Source organism: Haliaeetus albicilla, chromosome 22, assembly GCF_947461875.1.
Source record: "Haliaeetus albicilla chromosome 22, bHalAlb1.1, whole genome shotgun sequence".
Lineage (NCBI taxonomy): Eukaryota > Metazoa > Chordata > Aves > Accipitriformes > Accipitridae > Haliaeetus > Haliaeetus albicilla.
In genome coordinates this window covers 3,186,971-3,203,160 of record NC_091504.1, presented here as the reverse complement: position 1 = coordinate 3,203,160, position 16,190 = coordinate 3,186,971, and positions in this window count along the sequence as shown.

Genomic DNA, 16,190 nt, shown 5'->3' with positions numbered 1-16,190 from the left:
ACAGTTTATGGGATCTGTGCTTGCCCAGAGAAGGAACATCTCACGGTGCGCATCCTCGGCAGAGCCTGTTCCCGAAAAGGCAAACGTCCGGCTCCTTGTCCCACACGGAAGGTGGCAGCCCGGAAAGCTGTTGCTGGTCTTCACCTTCCCCCTGCAGCCTAGTCACAGGCACAACACGTTTGGGGATCTCTGCTTGCCCAGAGAAGGAACATCTCACGGTGCGCATCCTCGGCAGAGCCTGTTCCCGAAAAGGCAAACGTCCGGCTCCTTGTCCCACACGGAAGGTGGCAGCCCGGAAAGGTGTTGCTGGTCTTCACCTTCCCCCTGCAGCCTAGTCACAGGCACAACAGGTTTGGGGATCTGTGCTTGCCCAGAGAAGGAACATCTCACGGTGCGCATCCTCGGCAGAGCCTGTTCCCGAAAAGGCAAACGTCCGGCTCCTTGTCCCACACGGACAGTGGCAGCCCTGAAAGCTGTTGCTGGTCTTCACCTTCCCCCTGCAGCCTATTCACAGGCACAACAGTTTATGGGATCTGTGCTTGCCCAGAGAAGGAACATCTCACGGTGCGCATCCTCGGCAGAGCCTGTTCCCGAAAAGGCAAACGTCCGGCTCCTTGTCCCACACGGAAGGTGGCAGCCCGGAAAGCTGTTGCTGGTCTTCACCTTCCCCCTGCAGCCTATTCACAGGCACAACAGGTTTGGGGATCTGTGCTTGCCCAGAGAAGGAACATCTCACGGTGCGCATCCTCGGCAGAGCCTGTTCCCGAAAAGGCAAACGTCCGGCTCCTTGTCCCACACGGAAGGTGGCAGCCCGGAAAGCTCTTGCTGGTCTTCACCTTCCCCCTGCAGCCTATTCACAGGCACAACAGTTTATGGGATCTGTGCTTGCCCAGAGAAGGAACATCTCACGGTGCGCATTCTCGGCAGAGCCTGTTCCCGAAAAGGCAAACGTCCGGCTCCTTGTCCCACACGGAAGGTGGCAGCCCGGAAAGCTGTTGCTCGTCTTCACCTTCCCCCTGCAGCCTAGTCACAGGCACAACAGGTTTGGGGATCTGTGCTTGCCCAGAGAAGGAACATCTCACGGTGCGCATCCTCGGCAGAGCCTGTTCCCAAAAAGGCAAACGTCCGGCTCCTTGTCCCACACGGAAGGTGGCAGCCCCGAAAGCTGTTGCTCGTCTTCACCTTCCCCCTGCAGCCTATTCACAGGCACAACAGGTTTGGGGATCTGTGCTTGCCCAGAGAAGGAACATCTCACGGTGCGCATCCTCGGCAGAGCCTGTTCCCAAAAAGGCAAACGTCCGGCTCCTTGTCCCACACGGAAGGTGGCAGCCCCGAAAGCTGTTGCTGGTCTTCACCTTCCCCCTGCGGCCTATTCACAGGCACAACAGGTTTGGGGATCTGTGCTTGCCCAGAGAAGGAACATCTCACGGTGCGCATCCTCGGCAGAGCCTGTTCCCGAAAAGGCAAACGTCCGGCTCCTTGTCCCACACGGAAGGTGGCAGCCCGGAAAGCTCTTGCTGGTCTTCACCTTCCCCCTGCAGCCTATTCACAGGCACAACAGGTTTGGGGATCTGTGCTTGCCCAGAGAAGGAACATCTCACGGTGCGCATCCTCAGCAGAGCCTGTTCCCGAAAAGGCAAACGTCCGGCTCCTTGTCCCACACGGAAGGTGGCAGCCCGGGAAGCTGTTGCTGGTCTTCACCTTCCCCCTGCAGCCTATTCACAGGCACAACAGTTTATGGGATCTGTGCTTGCCCAGAGAAGGAACATCTCACGGTGCGCATTCTCGGCAGAGCCTGTTCCCGAAAAGGCAAACGTCCGGCTCCTTGTCCCACACGGAAGGTGGCAGCCCGGAAAGCTGTTGCTCGTCTTCACCTTCCCCCTGCAGCCTAGTCACAGGCACAACAGGTTTGGGGATCTGTGCTTGCCCAGAGAAGGAACATCTCACGGTGCACATCCTCGGCAGAGCCTGTTCCCGAAAAGGCAAACGTCCGGCTCCTTGTCCCACACGGAAGGTGGCAGCCCGGAAAGCTGTTGCTGGTCTTCACCTTCCCCCTGCAGCCTAGTCACAGGCACAACAGGTTTGGGGATCTGTGCTTGCCCAGAGAAGGAACATCTCACGGTGCGCATCCTCGGCAGAGCCTGTTCCCGAAAAGGCAAACGTCCGGCTCCTTGTCCCACACGGAAGGTGGCAGCCCGGAAAGCTGTTGCTGGTCTTCACCTTCCCCCTGCAGCCTAGTCACAGGCACAACAGGTTTGGGGATCTGTGCTTGCCCAGAGAAGGAACATCTCACGGTGCGCATCCTCGGCAGAGCCTGTTCCCGAAAAGGCAAACGTCCGGCTCCTTGTCCCACACGGAAGGTGGCAGCCCGGAAAGCTCTTGCTGGTCTTCACCTTCCCCCTGCAGCCTATTCACAGGCACAACAGTTTATGGGATCTGTGCTTGCCCAGAGAAGGAACATCTCACGGTGCGCATTCTCGGCAGAGCCTGTTCCCGAAAAGGCAAACGTCCGGCTCCTTGTCCCACACGGAAGGTGGCAGCCCGGAAAGCTGTTGCTGGTCTTCACCTTCCCCCTGCAGCCTAGTCACAGGCACAACAGGTTTGGGGATCTGTGCTTGCCCAGAGAAGGAACATCTCACGGTGCGCATCCTCGGCAGAGCCTGTTCCCGAAAAGGCAAACGTCCGGCTCCTTGTCCCACACGGAAGGTGGCAGCCCGGAAAGCTGTTGCTGGTCTTCACCTTCCCCCTGCAGCCTATTCACAGGCACAACAGGTTTGGGGATCTGTGCTTGCCCAGAGAAGGAACATCTCACGGTGCGCATTCTCGGCAGAGCCTGTTCCCGAAAAGGCAAACGTCCGGCTCCTTGTCCCACACGGAAGGTGGCAGCCCGGAAAGCTGTTGCTGGTCTTCACCTTCCCCCTGCAGCCTAGTCACAGGCACAACAGGTTTGGGGATCTGTGCTTGCCCAGAGAAGGAACATCTCACGGTGCGCATCCTCGGCAGAGCCTGTTCCCGAAAAGGCAAACGTCCGGCTCCTTGTCCCACACGGAAGGTGGCAGCCCGGAAAGCTGTTGCTGGTCTTCACCTTCCCCCTGCAGCCTATTCACAGGCACAACAGGTTTTGGGATCTGTGCTTGCCCAGAGAAGGAACATCTCACGGTGCGCATCCTCGGCAGAGCCTGTTCCCGAAAAGGCAAACGTCCGGCTCCTTGTCCCACACGGAAGGTGGCAGCCCGGAAAGCTGTTGCTGGTCTTCACCTTCCCCCTGCAGCCTATTCACAGGCACAACAGTTTATGGGATCTGTGCTTGCCCAGAGAAGGAACATCTCACGGTGCGCATTCTCGGCAGAGCCTGTTCCCGAAAAGGCAAACGTCCGGCTCCTTGTCCCACACGGAAGGTGGCAGCCCGGAAAGCTGTTGCTGGTCTTCACCTTCCCCCTGCAGCCTAGTCACAGGCACAACAGGTTTGGGGATCTGTGCTTGCCCAGAGAAGGAACATCTCACGCTGCGCATCCTCGGCAGAGCCTGTTCCCGAAAAGGCAAACGTCCGGCTCCTTGTCCCACACGGAAGGTGGCAGCCCGGAAAGCTGTTGCTGGTCTTCACCTTCCCCCTGCAGCCTAGTCACAGGCACAACAGGTTTGGGGATCTGTGCTTGCCCAGAGAAGGAACATCTCACGGTGCGCATCCTCGGCAGAGCCTGTTCCCGAAAAGGCAAACGTCCGGCTCCTTGTCCCACACGGAAGGTGGCAGCCCGGAAAGCTGTTGCTGGTCTTCACCTTCCCCCTGCAGCCTAGTCACAGGCACAACAGGTTTGGGGATCTGTGCTTGCCCAGAGAAGGAACATCTCACGGTGCGCATCCTCGGCAGAGCCTGTTCCCGAAAAGGCAAACGTCCGGCTCCTTGTCCCACACGGAAGGTGGCAGCCCGGAAAGCTCTTGCTGGTCTTCACCTTCCCCCTGCAGCCTATTCACAGGCACAACAGTTTATGGGATCTGTGCTTGCCCAGAGAAGGAACATCTCACGGTGCGCATTCTCGGCAGAGCCTGTTCCCGAAAAGGCAAACGTCCGGCTCCTTGTCCCACACGGAAGGTGGCAGCCCGGAAAGCTGTTGCTGGTCTTCACCTTCCCCCTGCAGCCTAGTCACAGGCACAACAGGTTTGGGGATCTGTGCTTGCCCAGAGAAGGAACATCTCACGGTGCGCATCCTCGGCAGAGCCTGTTCCCGAAAAGGCAAACGTCCGGCTCCTTGTCCCACACGGAAGGTGGCAGCCCGGAAAGCTGTTGCTGGTCTTCACCTTCCCCCTGCAGCCTATTCACAGGCACAACAGGTTTGGGGATCTGTGCTTGCCCAGAGAAGGAACATCTCACGGTGCGCATGCTCGGCAGAGCCTGTTCCCGAAAAGGCAAACGTCCGGCTCCTTGTCCCACACGGAAGGTGGCAGCCCGGAAAGCTGTTGCTCGTCTTCACCTTCCCCCTGCAGCCTAGTCACAGGCACAACAGGTTTGGGGATCTGTGCTTGCCCAGAGAAGGAACATCTCACGGTGCGCATCCTCGGCAGAGCCTGTTCCCAAAAAGGCAAACGTCCGGCTCCTTGTCCCACACGGAAGGTGGCAGCCCCGAAAGCTGTTGCTCGTCTTCACCTTCCCCCTGCAGCCTATTCACAGGCACAACAGGTTTGGGGATCTGTGCTTGCCCAGAGAAGGAACATCTCACGGTGCGCATCCTCGGCAGAGCCTGTTCCCAAAAAGGCAAACGTCCGGCTCCTTGTCCCACACGGAAGGTGGCAGCCCCGAAAGCTGTTGCTGGTCTTCACCTTCCCCCTGCGGCCTATTCACAGGCACAACAGGTTTGGGGATCTGTGCTTGCCCAGAGAAGGAACATCTCACGGTGCGCATCCTCAGCAGAGCCTGTTCCCGAAAAGGCAAACGTCCGGCTCCTTGTCCCACACGGAAGGTGGCAGCCCGGGAAGCTCTTGCTGGTCTTCACCTTCCCCCTGCAGCCTATTCACAGGCACAACAGTTTATGGGATCTGTGCTTGCCCAGAGAAGGAACATCTCACGGTGCGCATTCTCGGCAGAGCCTGTTCCCGAAAAGGCAAACGTCCGGCTCCTTGTCCCACACGGAAGGTGGCAGCCCGGAAAGCTGTTGCTCGTCTTCACCTTCCCCCTGCAGCCTAGTCACAGGCACAACAGGTTTGGGGATCTGTGCTTGCCCAGAGAAGGAACATCTCACGGTGCACATCCTCGGCAGAGCCTGTTCCCGAAAAGGCAAACGTCCGGCTCCTTGTCCCACACGGAAGGTGGCAGCCCGGAAAGCTGTTGCTGGTCTTCACCTTCCCCCTGCAGCCTATTCACAGGCACAACAGGTTTGGGGATCTGTGCTTGCCCAGAGAAGGAACATCTCACGGTGCGCATCCTCGGCAGAGCCTGTTCCCGAAAAGGCAAACGTCCGGCTCCTTGTCCCACACGGAAGGTGGCAGCCCGGAAAGCTGTTGCTGGTCTTCACCTTCCCCCTGCAGCCTAGTCACAGGCACAACAGGTTTGGGGATCTGTGCTTGCGCAGAGAAGGAACATCTCACGGTGCGCATTCTCGGCAGAGCCTGTTCCCGAAAAGGCAAACGTCCGGCTCCTTGTCCCACACGGAAGGTGGCAGCCCGGAAAGCTGTTGCTGGTCTTCACCTTCCCCCTGCAGCCTATTCACAGGCACCACCGCACTGGGAATCTCTGCTTTCCCAAATACGCAATCTCTCACGGTGCGCATCCTCGGCAGAGCCTGTTCCCGAAAAGGCAAACGTCCGGCTCCTTGTCCCACACGGAAGGTGGCAGCCCGGAAAGCTGTTGCTGGTCTTCACCTTCCCCCTGCAGCCTATTCACAGGCACAACAGGTTTTGGGATCTGTGCTTGCCCAGAGAAGGAACATCTCACGGTGCGCATCCTCGGCAGAGCCTGTTCCCGAAAAGGCAAACGTCCGGCTCCTTGTCCCACACGGAAGGTGGCAGCCCGGAAAGCTGTTGCTGGTCTTCACCTTCCCCCTGCAGCCTATTCACAGGCACAACAGTTTATGGGATCTGTGCTTGCCCAGAGAAGGAACATCTCACGGTGCGCATTCTCGGCAGAGCCTGTTCCCGAAAAGGCAAACGTCCGGCTCCTTGTCCCACACGGAAGGTGGCAGCCCGGAAAGCTGTTGCTGGTCTTCACCTTCCCCCTGCAGCCTAGTCACAGGCACAACAGGTTTGGGGATCTGTGCTTGCCCAGAGAAGGAACATCTCACGGTGCGCATCCTCGGCAGAGCCTGTTCCCGAAAAGGCAAACGTCCGGCTCCTTGTCCCACACGGAAGGTGGCAGCCCGGAAAGCTGTTGCTGGTCTTCACCTTCCCCCTGCAGCCTATTCACAGGCACAACAGGTTTGGGGATCTGTGCTTGCCCAGAGAAGGAACATCTCACGGTGCGCATGCTCGGCAGAGCCTGTTCCCGAAAAGGCAAACGTCCGGCTCCTTGTCCCACACGGAAGGTGGCAGCCCGGAAAGCTGTTGCTCGTCTTCACCTTCCCCCTGCAGCCTAGTCACAGGCACAACAGGTTTGGGGATCTGTGCTTGCCCAGAGAAGGAACATCTCACGGTGCGCATCCTCGGCAGAGCCTGTTCCCAAAAAGGCAAACGTCCGGCTCCTTGTCCCACACGGAAGGTGGCAGCCCCGAAAGCTGTTGCTCGTCTTCACCTTCCCCCTGCAGCCTATTCACAGGCACAACAGGTTTGGGGATCTGTGCTTGCCCAGAGAAGGAACATCTCACGGTGCGCATCCTCGGCAGAGCCTGTTCCCAAAAAGGCAAACGTCCGGCTCCTTGTCCCACACGGAAGGTGGCAGCCCCGAAAGCTGTTGCTGGTCTTCACCTTCCCCCTGCGGCCTATTCACAGGCACAACAGGTTTGGGGATCTGTGCTTGCCCAGAGAAGGAACATCTCACGGTGCGCATCCTCGGCAGAGCCTGTTCCCGAAAAGGCAAACGTCCGGCTCCTTGTCCCACACGGAAGGTGGCAGCCCGGAAAGCTCTTGCTGGTCTTCACCTTCCCCCTGCAGCCTATTCACAGGCACAACAGGTTTGGGGATCTCTGCTTGCCCAGAGAAGGAACATCTCACGGTGCGCATCCTCAGCAGAGCCTGTTCCCGAAAAGGCAAACGTCCGGCTCCTTGTCCCACACGGAAGGTGGCAGCCCGGGAAGCTCTTGCTGGTCTTCACCTTCCCCCTGCAGCCTATTCACAGGCACAACAGTTTATGGGATCTGTGCTTGCCCAGAGAAGGAACATCTCACGGTGCGCATTCTCGGCAGAGCCTGTTCCCGAAAAGGCAAACGTCCGGCTCCTTGTCCCACACGGAAGGTGGCAGCCCGGAAAGCTGTTGCTCGTCTTCACCTTCCCCCTGCAGCCTAGTCACAGGCACAACAGGTTTGGGGATCTGTGCTTGCCCAGAGAAGGAACATCTCACGGTGCACATCCTCGGCAGAGCCTGTTCCCGAAAAGGCAAACGTCCGGCTCCTTGTCCCACACGGAAGGTGGCAGCCCGGAAAGCTGTTGCTGGTCTTCACCTTCCCCCTGCAGCCTAGTCACAGGCACAACAGGTTTGGGGATCTGTGCTTGCCCAGAGAAGGAACATCTCACGGTGCGCATCCTCGGCAGAGCCTGTTCCCGAAAAGGCAAACGTCCGGCTCCTTGTCCCACACGGAAGGTGGCAGCCCGGAAAGCTGTTGCTGGTCTTCACCTTCCCCCTGCAGCCTAGTCACAGGCACAACAGGTTTGGGGATCTGTGCTTGCCCAGAGAAGGAACATCTCACGGTGCGCATCCTCGGCAGAGCCTGTTCCCGAAAAGGCAAACGTCCGGCTCCTTGTCCCACACGGAAGGTGGCAGCCCGGAAAGCTCTTGCTGGTCTTCACCTTCCCCCTGCAGCCTATTCACAGGCACAACAGTTTATGGGATCTGTGCTTGCCCAGAGAAGGAACATCTCACGGTGCGCATTCTCGGCAGAGCCTGTTCCCGAAAAGGCAAACGTCCGGCTCCTTGTCCCACACGGAAGGTGGCAGCCCGGAAAGCTCTTGCTGGTCTTCACCTTCCCCCTGCAGCCTAGTCACAGGCACAACAGGTTTGGGGATCTGTGCTTGCCCAGAGAAGGAACATCTCACGGTGCGCATCCTCGGCAGAGCCTGTTCCCGAAAAGGCAAACGTCCGGCTCCTTGTCCCACACGGAAGGTGGCAGCCCCGAAAGCTGTTGCTCGTCTTCACCTTCCCCCTGCAGCCTATTCACAGGCACAACAGGTTTGGGGATCTGTGCTTGCCCAGAGAAGGAACATCTCACGGTGCGCATTCTCGGCAGAGCCTGTTCCCGAAAAGGCAAACGTCCGGCTCCTTGTCCCACACGGAAGGTGGCAGCCCGGAAAGCTGTTGCTGGTCTTCACCTTCCCCCTGCAGCCTAGTCACAGGCACAACAGGTTTGGGGATCTGTGCTTGCCCAGAGAAGGAACATCTCACGGTGCGCATCCTCGGCAGAGCCTGTTCCCGAAAAGGCAAACGTCCGGCTCCTTGTCCCACACGGAAGGTGGCAGCCCGGAAAGCTGTTGCTGGTCTTCACCTTCCCCCTGCAGCCTATTCACAGGCACAACAGGTTTGGGGATCTGTGCTTGCCCAGAGAAGGAACATCTCACGGTGCGCATCCTCGGCAGAGCCTGTTCCCGAAAAGGCAAACGTCCGGCTCCTTGTCCCACACGGAAGGTGGCAGCCCCGAAAGCTGTTGCTGGTCTTCACCTTCCCCCTGCAGCCTATTCACAGGCACAACAGGTTTGGGGATCTGTGCTTGCCCAGAGAAGGAACATCTCACGGTGCGCATCCTCGGCAGAGCCTGTTCCCGAAAAGGCAAACGTCCGGCTCCTTGTCCCACACGGAAGGTGGCAGCCCGGAAAGCTCTTGCTGGTCTTCACCTTCCCCCTGCAGCCTATTCACAGGCACAACAGGTTTTGGGATCTGTGCTTGCCCAGAGAAGGAACATCTCACGGTGCGCAGCCTCGGCAGAGCCTGTTCCCAAAAAGGCAAACGTCCGGCTCCTTGTCCCACACGGAAGGTGGCAGCCCCGAAAGCTGTTGCTGGTCTTCACCTTCCCCCTGCAGCCTATTCACAGGCACAACAGTTTATGGGATCTGTGCTTGCCCAGAGAAGGAACATCTCACGGTGCGCATTCTCGGCAGAGCCTGTTCCCGAAAAGGCAAACGTCCGGCTCCTTGTCCCACACGGAAGGTGGCAGCCCGGAAAGCTCTTGCTGGTCTTCACCTTCCCCCTGCAGCCTATTCACAGGCACAACAGGTTTGGGGATCTCTGCTTGCCCAGAGAAGGAACATCTCACGGTGCGCAGCCTCGGCAGAGCCTGTTCCCGAAAAGGCAAACGTCCAGCTCCTTGTCCCACACGGAAGGTGGCAGCCCGGAAAGCTGTTGCTGGTCTTCACCTTCCCCCTGCAGCCTATTCACAGGCACAACAGGTTTGGGGATCTGTGCTTGCCCAGAGAAGGAACATCTCACGGTGCGCATGCTCGGCAGAGCCTGTTCCCGAAAAGGCAAACGTCCGGCTCCTTGTCCCACACGGAAGGTGGCAGCCCGGAAAGCTGTTGCTGGTCTTCACCTTCCCCCTGCAGCCTATTCACAGGCACAACAGGTTTTGGGATCTGTGCTTGCCCAGAGAAGGAACATCTCACGGTGCGCATCCTCGGCAGAGCCTGTTCCCGAAAAGGCAAACGTCCGGCTCCTTGTCCCACACGGAAGGTGGCAGCCCTGAAAGCTGTTGCTCGTCTTCACCTTCCCCCTGCAGCCTATTCACAGGCACAACAGGTTTGGGGATCTGTGCTTGCCCAGAGAAGGAACATCTCACGGTGCGCATCCTCGGCAGAGCCTGTTCCCGAAAAGGCAAACGTCCGGCTCCTTGTCCCACACGGAAGGTGGCAGCCCGGAAAGCTGTTGCTGGTCTTCACCTTCCCCCTGCAGCCTATTCACAGGCACAACAGGTTTGGGGATCTGTGCTTGCCCAGAGAAGGAACATCTCACGGTGCGCAGCCTCGGCAGAGCCTGTTCCCGAAAAGGCAAACGTCCGGCTCCTTGTCCCACACGGAAGGTGGCAGCCCGGAAAGCTGTTGCTGGTCTTCACCTTCCCCCTGCAGCCTATTCACAGGCACAACAGGTTTGGGGATCTGTGCTTGCCCAGAGAAGGAACATCTCACGGTGCGCATCCTCGGCAGAGCCTGTTCCCGAAAAGGCAAACGTCCGGCTCCTTGTCCCACACGGAAGGTGGCAGCCCGGAAAGCTCTTGCTGGTCTTCACCTTCCCCCTGCAGCCTATTCACAGGCACAACAGGTTTGGGGATCTGTGCTTGCCCAGAGAAGGAACATCTCACGGTGCGCATTCTCGGCAGAGCCTGTTCCCGAAAAGGCAAACGTCCGGCTCCTTGTCCCACACGGAAGGTGGCAGCCCGGAAAGCTCTTGCTGGTCTTCACCTTCCCCCTGCAGCCTATTCACAGGCACCACCGCACTGGGAATCTCTGCTTTCCCAAATACGCAATCTCTCACGGTGCGCATCCTCGGCAGAGCCTGTTCCCGAAAAGGCAAACGTCCGGCTCCTTGTCCCACACGGAAGGTGGCAGCCCGGAAAGCTGTTGCTGGTCTTCACCTTCCCCCTGCAGCCTATTCACAGGCACAACAGGTTTGGGGATCTGTGCTTGCCCAGAGAAGGAACATCTCACGGTGCGCATCCTCGGCAGAGCCTGTTCCCGAAAAGGCAAACGTCCGGCTCCTTGTCCCACACGGAAGGTGGCAGCCCGGAAAGCTCTTGCTGGTCTTCACCTTCCCCCTGCAGCCTATTCACAGGCACAACAGGTTTGGGGATCTGTGCTTGCCCAGAGAAGGAACATCTCACGGTGCGCATCCTCGGCAGAGACTGTTCCCAAAAAGGCAAACGTCCGGCTCCTTGTCCCACACGGAAGGTGGCAGCCCCGAAAGCTGTTGCTCGTCTTCACCTTCCCCCTGCAGCCTATTCACAGGCACAACAGGTTTGGGGATCTGTGCTTGCCCAGAGAAGGAACATCTCACGGTGCGCATCCTCGGCAGAGCCTGTTCCCGAAAAGGCAAACCTCCGGCTCCTTGTCCCACACGGAAGGTGGCAGCCCGGAAAGCTGTTGCTGGTCTTCACCTTCCCCCTGCAGCCTATTCACAGGCACAACAGGTTTTGGGATCTGTGCTTGCCCAGAGAAGGAACATCTCACGGTGCGCATCCTCGGCAGAGCCTGTTCCCGAAAAGGCAAACGTCCGGCTCCTTGTCCCACACGGAAGGTGGCAGCCCCGAAAGCTGTTGCTGGTCTTCACCTTCCCCCTGCAGCCTATTCACAGGCACAACAGGTTTTGGGATCTGTGCTTGCCCAGAGAAGGAACATCTCACGGTGCGCATCCTCGGCAGAGCCTGTTCCCGAAAAGGCAAACGTCCGGCTCCTTGTCCCACACGGAAGGTGGCAGCCCGGAAAGCTGTTGCTGGTCTTCACCTTCCCCCTGCGGCCTATTCACAGGCACAACAGGTTTGGGGATCTGTGCTTGCCCAGAGAAGGAACATCTCACGGTGCGCATCCTCGGCAGAGCCTGTTCCCGAAAAGGCAAACGTCCGGCTCCTTGTCCCACACGGAAGGTGGCAGCCCGGAAAGCTGTTGCTGGTCTTCACCTTCCCCCTGCAGCCTATTCACAGGCACAACAGGTTTTGGGATCTGTGCTTGCCCAGAGAAGGAACATCTCACGGTGCGCATCCTCGGCAGAGCCTGTTCCCGAAAAGGCAAACGTCCGGCTCCTTGTCCCACACGGAAGGTGGCAGCCCCGAAAGCTGTTGCTGGTCTTCACCTTCCCCCTGCAGCCTATTCACAGGCACAACAGGTTTGGGGATCTGTGCTTGCCCAGAGAAGGAACATCTCACGGTGCGCATCCTCGGCAGAGCCTGTTCCCGAAAAGGCAAACGTCCGGCTCCTTGTCCCACACGGAAGGTGGCAGCCCGGAAAGCTGTTGCTGGTCTTCACCTTCCCCCTGCGGCCTATTCACAGGCACAACAGGTTTGGGGATCTGTGCTTGCCCAGAGAAGGAACATCTCACGGTGCGCATCCTCGGCAGAGCCTGTTCCCGAAAAGGCAAACGTCCGGCTCCTTGTCCCACACGGAAGGTGGCAGCCCGGAAAGCTGTTGCTGGTCTTCACATTCCCCCTGCGGCCTATTCACAGGCACAACAGGTTTGGGGATCTGTGCTTGCGCAGAGAAGGAACATCTCACGGTGCGCATCCTCGGCAGAGCCTGTTCCCGAAAAGGCAAACGTCCGGCTCCTTGTCCCACACGGAAGGTGGCAGCCCGGAAAGCTGTTGCTGGTCTTCACCTTCCCCCTGCAGCCTATTCACAGGCACAACAGGTTTGGGGATCTGTGCTTGCCCAGAGAAGGAACATCTCACGGTGCGCATCCTCGGCAGAGCCTGTTCCCGAAAAGGCAAACGTCCGGCTCCTTGTCCCACACGGAAGGTGGCAGCCCGGAAAGCTGTTGCTGGTCTTCACCTTCCCCCTGCAGCCTATTCACAGGCACAACAGGTTTGGGGATCTGTGCTTGCCCAGAGAAGGAACATCTCACGGTGCGCATCCTCGGCAGAGCCTGTTCCCAAAAAGGCAAACGTCCGGCTCCTTGTCCCACACGGAAGGTGGCAGCCCCGAAAGCTGTTGCTCGTCTTCACCTTCCCCCTGCAGCCTATTCACAGGCACAACAGGTTTGGGGATCTGTGCTTGCCCAGAGAAGGAACATCTCACGGTGCGCATCCTCGGCAGAGCCTGTTCCCGAAAAGGCAAACGTCCGGCTCCTTGTCCCACACGGAAGGTGGCAGCCCGGAAAGCTGTTGCTGGTCTTCACCTTCCCCCTGCAGCCTATTCACAGGCACAACAGGTTTGGGGATCTGTGCTTGCCCAGAGAAGGAACATCTCACGGTGCGCATCCTCGGCAGAGCCTGGTCCCGAAAAGGCAAACGTCCGGCTCCTTGTCCCACACGGAAGGTGGCAGCCCTGAAAGCTGTTGCTGGTCTTCACCTTCCCCCTGCAGCCTAGTCACAGGCACAACAGGTTTGGGGATCTGTGCTTGCCCAGAGAAGGAACATCTCACGGTGCGCATCCTCGGCAGAGCCTGTTCCCGAAAAGGCAAACGTCCGGCTCCTTGTCCCACACGGAAGGTGGCAGCCCGGAAAGCTGTTGCTGGTCTTCACCTTCCCCCTGCAGCCTATTCACAGGCACAACAGGTTTGGGGATCTGTGCTTGCCCAGAGAAGGAACATCTCACGCTGCGCATCCTCGGCAGAGCCTGTTCCCGAAAAGGCAAACGTCCGGCTCCTTGTCCCACACGGAAGGTGGCAGCCCTGAAAGCTGTTGCTGGTCTTCATCTTCCCCCTGCAGCCTATTCACAGGCACAACAGGTTTGGGGATCTGTGCTTGCGCAGAGAAGGAACATCTCACGGTGCGCATCCTCGGCAGAGCCTGTTCCCGAAAAGGCAAACGTCCGGCTCCTTGTCCCACACGGAAGGTGGCAGCCCCGAAAGCTGTTGCTGGTCTTCACCTCCCCCCTGCAGCCTATTCACAGGCACAACAGGTTTGGGGATCTGTGCTTGCCCAGAGAAGGAACATCTCACGGTGCGCATCCTCGGCAGAGCCTGTTCCCGAAAAGGCAAACGTCCGGCTCCTTGTCCCACACGGAAGGTGGCAGCCCGGAAAGCTGTTGCTGGTCTTCACCTTCCCCCTGCAGCCTAGTCACAGGCACAACAGGTTTGGGGATCTGTGCTTGCCCAGAGAAGGAACATCTCACGGTGCGCATCCTCGGCAGAGCCTGTTCCCGAAAAGGCAAACGTCCGGCTCCTTGTCCCACACGGAAGGTGGCAGCCCGGAAAGCTGTTGCTGGTCTTCACCTTCCCCCTGCAGCCTATTCACAGGCACAACAGGTTTGGGGATCTGTGCTTGCCCAGAGAAGGAACATCTCACGGTGCGCATGCTCGGCAGAGCCTGTTCCCGAAAAGGCAAACGTCCGGCTCCTTGTCCCACACGGAAGGTGGCAGCCCGGAAAGCTGTTGCTCGTCTTCACCTTCCCCCTGCAGCCTAGTCACAGGCACAACAGGTTTGGGGATCTGTGCTTGCCCAGAGAAGGAACATCTCACGGTGCGCATCCTCGGCAGAGCCTGTTCCCGAAAAGGCAAACGTCCGGCTCCTTGTCCCACACGGAAGGTGGCAGCCCGGAAAGCTGTTGCTGGTCTTCACCTTCCCCCTGCAGCCTATTCACAGGCACAACAGGTTTTGGGATCTGTGCTTGCCCAGAGAAGGAACATCTCACGGTGCGCATCCTCGGCAGAGCCTGTTCCCGAAAAGGCAAACGTCCGGCTCCTTGTCCCACACGGAAGGTGGCAGCCCCGAAAGCTGTTGCTGGTCTTCACCTTCCCCCTGCAGCCTATTCACAGGCACAACAGGTTTGGGGATCTGTGCTTGCCCAGAGAAGGAACATCTCACGGTGCGCATCCTCGGCAGAGCCTGTTCCCGAAAAGGCAAACGTCCGGCTCCTTGTCCCACACGGAAGGTGGCAGCCCGGAAAGCTGTTGCTGGTCTTCACCTTCCCCCTGCGGCCTATTCACAGGCACAACAGGTTTGGGGATCTGTGCTTGCCCAGAGAAGGAACATCTCACGGTGCGCATCCTCGGCAGAGCCTGTTCCCGAAAAGGCAAACGTCCGGCTCCTTGTCCCACACGGAAGGTGGCAGCCCGGAAAGCTGTTGCTGGTCTTCACATTCCCCCTGCGGCCTATTCACAGGCACAACAGGTTTGGGGATCTGTGCTTGCGCAGAGAAGGAACATCTCACGGTGCGCATCCTCGGCAGAGCCTGTTCCCGAAAAGGCAAACGTCCGGCTCCTTGTCCCACACGGAAGGTGGCAGCCCGGAAAGCTGTTGCTGGTCTTCACCTTCCCCCTGCAGCCTATTCACAGGCACAACAGGTTTGGGGATCTGTGCTTGCCCAGAGAAGGAACATCTCACGGTGCGCATCCTCGGCAGAGCCTGTTCCCGAAAAGGCAAACGTCCGGCTCCTTGTCCCACACGGAAGGTGGCAGCCCGGAAAGCTGTTGCTGGTCTTCACCTTCCCCCTGCAGCCTATTCACAGGCACAACAGGTTTGGGGATCTGTGCTTGCCCAGAGAAGGAACATCTCACGGTGCGCATCCTCGGCAGAGCCTGTTCCCAAAAAGGCAAACGTCCGGCTCCTTGTCCCACACGGAAGGTGGCAGCCCCGAAAGCTGTTGCTCGTCTTCACCTTCCCCCTGCAGCCTATTCACAGGCACAACAGGTTTGGGGATCTGTGCTTGCCCAGAGAAGGAACATCTCACGGTGCGCATCCTCGGCAGAGCCTGTTCCCGAAAAGGCAAACGTCCGGCTCCTTGTCCCACACGGAAGGTGGCAGCCCGGAAAGCTGTTGCTGGTCTTCACCTTCCCCCTGCAGCCTATTCACAGGCACAACAGGTTTGGGGATCTGTGCTTGCCCAGAGAAGGAACATCTCACGGTGCGCATCCTCGGCAGAGCCTGGTCCCGAAAAGGCAAACGTCCGGCTCCTTGTCCCACACGGAAGGTGGCAGCCCTGAAAGCTGTTGCTGGTCTTCACCTTCCCCCTGCAGCCTAGTCACAGGCACAACAGGTTTGGGGATCTGTGCTTGCCCAGAGAAGGAACATCTCACGGTGCGCATCCTCGGCAGAGCCTGTTCCCGAAAAGGCAAACGTCCGGCTCCTTGTCCCACACGGAAGGTGGCAGCCCGGAAAGCTGTTGCTGGTCTTCACCTTCCCCCTGCAGCCTATTCACAGGCACAACAGGTTTGGGGATCTGTGCTTGCCCAGAGAAGGAACATCTCACGCTGCGCATCCTCGGCAGAGCCTGTTCCCGAAAAGGCAAACGTCCGGCTCCTTGTCCCACACGGAAGGTGGCAGCCCTGAAAGCTGTTGCTGGTCTTCATCTTCCCCCTGCAGCCTATTCACAGGCACAACAGGTTTGGGGATCTGTGCTTGCCCAGAGAAGGAACATCTCACGGTGCGCATCCTCGGCAGAGCCTGTTCCCGAAAAGGCAAACGTCCGGCTCCTTGTCC